At 41.3% G+C, this 3387-nt stretch overlaps 1 non-coding gene across 1 annotated transcript; it reads left to right on the top strand.

Moving 5' to 3' along the window:
• The first annotated feature begins 2441 nt into the window (after positions 1-2441).
• On the top strand, positions 2442-2548 carry LOC136511373 (small nucleolar RNA R71). Its single transcript, XR_010772688.1, has one exon. It is a non-coding gene; the product is annotated as a small nucleolar RNA R71 (small nucleolar RNA).
• The last annotated feature ends 839 nt before the right edge of the window (positions 2549-3387 follow it).

Below are 3387 nucleotides of genomic sequence, written 5' to 3'. Positions count from 1 at the left end.
GCTCTTGTTGTGGGTTTTGGCTCTTTCCGGACCGACTAGTTGGAGGCGGGGAAAGGTGGAGGTCTAAGCACCATATTGAGACCGGGTCTCAAGTGTGGGGCTTAGAGTCCAAGTTTAGATGGGGACTTGGACCCCGTGACAGGAGTGGAATGGGTTGGTCTTGTTTGTGCCTAGGGTACAAACAGACCGTGTGTTTTAGGGTACCCAGCTGGGATACATTGGTTCGTGAATCGTTGTTTTTGTGAGATGGTACGACTTGGCTCTGGTCTAGCACCGTAGTAAGAACTGGAATTTCAAAGATGGTAAAATGGTTCTCATTGCTCAACACTTGCTTGAAGGTAGTAGAGGTGCTTACCTAGAATGGTTAGCTAATAAAGTAATCATGACTGCTAATTAAACTTGATCTTAAGGACGTACTTCTAGTAATGCTTTTTGCAAACAAAAAGAAAACAGTAAACCCAAATTGCCTATCATACCCCTTAGAGTTGGGAAACTATTCCCACTAGTCGGGTAAGTCATACGAGTACATTGTGTACTCAGGGTTTATTTTCCCTGTTGTAGGTGTAGCTTGAGGAGCAACTCTTGTGTGGAGGATTCTTCTAGTGGGCACAGATGGATCCTTGTATCGTTTTTGCTAGATGTTTTTTTATTCTGCTATTTAATTATCGCACTTTGAACCCTAGTATTGTAATAAATAATTTCTAAGAACTCTTGTTGTATGAAATGGACTAAGTATTGTAAGCTCGTACTCATTATTGAATTCTGGAGGTAAAACATGGATTGATTCGAGTTCTCCCATGGGATATGCTCGACAGAACTGTCCGATATAGCTTACTTTTAGGGTGTTCAGTGTCTAGACGAGCGCCTCTAAAAACGTGTTATTTCGGGCGGTTCTGCCACATTCTACTAAGTGAATTTTCAAACTATGAACTTTGGGGTTTAGAATTTCAAACTTGGATGCTGGATTGTGAGTGTGTGTGATGTCGTGAGCAAGCAGGAGGATTGCCATTTATAGGCGGCGCAGCAGCAGGCCGACCGGCCAAGTGGTGGGGCCAGCCAACCCCACGTAGTGGCCAAATGGCCTCCCCTTCCTCTAGATATTTCTTTGCTTCACACTTAAGCAAGAATGGCGAGCTGTTGGTGGAAATTCGATGGAGAAATGACCTGAGTGGAGATGGAGGTGGAAATGGAGGTGATGGGTCAAGCGGGTCCTCCATGTTTTCTGCGGGTCCCAGTTGTATGTATTTTTATCGTATACACACGTATATATATGCAATGCAAAAATATTTTATGATACTATGAAATATAAGATAAATAGATGGTTTTTTAAAAATTTTACGCCTCCACGGTAAATATTTCTTACGGGCTTTTTACACTCCGTAAAAATTATTTACAAGGGGCTTGGATTTATATAATGCCATGATGAGAATTTTTATTTTCTAATATAGATGTTGCAAAGAAAACATGCTAAGATAAAATGATTAATGCAATGTAAAAATTAAATATGGATAGCTACCGATTTTTACCTCCCGGTGAGGGTTCGGGATTTTAAATCCGCCGAACCAGACTTCTCCAATCATGTTTATTCCTCAGGTGCATCAGTCAGTGTCAGATATGGAGACCCTGATGGTTGGATTTGCTTCTCATGCCACTCCAAATTAGAGCATTGTTTCGGTCTTGGCTTAAAGGCGAATCACTCTTCCTTGCCATTTATATGGAATTTAATTTCTCTAACTCCGACATCAATGTGTGTATTTATAGTGCTTAGAAAGGGCCTCCCAAGAATGAGGGGTGTCTTCATGTCCTCCTGCATATCAAGCGCCACAAAATCCACTGGAACAAAGAAGTTTTTTATTCTTACCGTAATATTCTCGGCGATTCCTATAGGGTAGCGGATCGATTGGTTGGCCTATTGAAGGAACATCGATGTTGGCGGGAGCGTTGAATAGTTGAGCTTGCCAAAAATCTTCTTGCACATGACATTGACACTTGCTCCAAGATTGCATAGTGCATGCTCAAAATTCTGGTTTCTGATCGAACAATCAATAGTGGAACATCCTGGATCCTTCTTGACAGGTGATGTGTTCAGGATGGCCGTACTATACTCCTCCGTTAACTTGATTACCTCAGTGGTGGGCAGCGGTCTCTTGTTGTTCCAAATGTCTATTAGGTACTTCACATAGGTGGGTACCTGTATGACATCTAGCAGAGGGATATTGATATATAACTTTTGAATTACCTCTATTGGTACTTCTTCACTCTTATTGCATGATTGAATATTCCATTGAGACCAGCCTTGATTAGAGGCTATCTTCTCCATGAGAGTTTTAGCTTTTTCAAGGATGAGTGACATAAATGATCCTCTAGCAGTACCATCTAGTTGTTCATGAGCCTCCTGAGTTAATCCATGGTAAAAGCTTTGCATGAGCAACCAATCATCCATCCCATGATGAGGACAATCTGAAATGTATTCTTGAAAATGTTCCGATACCTCTAGAATGGTTTCTCCTTTCTGCTATTGGAAGTTGGAAATCTTTCCTCTTAAGGCATTGGTCTTGCCTGTAGGGAAAACTTTGCTAGAAAGGCCTCCGAACATTTTCCCCATGTGTTGATGTTATCTTTGTTGGTGTAGAACCACTGCTTCGCCCTTCCCACTAACAAGAATGGAAAGAGGCGGAGTAGTATGATGTCTTGAGCATCGTCCTTGATGAGCACTAGCATCTTCATGTGCCTTTCCACTAAATGGAGTAGCTTGCACCATGTTGATGAGGCTTAGCTTGAGTTCAAACTCAAGGTTGTTGGTCTTGAGTGTTGGTCCAGTGCGGATGTTCTCAGTGCTTGGAGCAGAGAATTCGCGCAGAGTCTTTTTAGCCATAGCTTCTAGAACTAGTGTTGAGCCTCCTTTTGATTGGTTTGATTGTGAAAAGATTGTCGGTGAATCACAACCAATCCTACAATACCCTATATAAGATATGAACAAAGACAAACAAGGGTAAGCCTGCTAAAGTAGAGGTATAAAGTTATGATCTCATCTACAAGTATTTATTTGATCAATTCACTTAGCCTTGTGCCCCTCCCCAGCAACGGCACCAGAAAATGCTTGTTGGCATTTCTTAGCATCACTCTTTACTAAGTTTTCATCCCTAACAATGATGCCAGAAATATGTTGTTGGTAATTATTGAGAACACCTGTAAATTTATATATACTAAATATTCGCAAGGGCACAGATAATATACCATTGTAGCATTTCACTCGAGAGTATACCAGGTATCGTTATTTATATTTTCCACAGGGAGGAGCAATGGGGTGGCTAGAGACATTGACAAATATGTATACTTATGATAAGATCATTATCGGGAACCAATACTAGGGTACTGTGGCAGAAC

This window comes from Miscanthus floridulus, chromosome 1, assembly GCF_019320115.1.
Source record: "Miscanthus floridulus cultivar M001 chromosome 1, ASM1932011v1, whole genome shotgun sequence".
In the NCBI taxonomy this organism is placed as follows: Eukaryota; Viridiplantae; Streptophyta; class Magnoliopsida; order Poales; family Poaceae; genus Miscanthus; species Miscanthus floridulus.
This window is presented reverse-complemented; position numbering and strand designations above follow the sequence as displayed.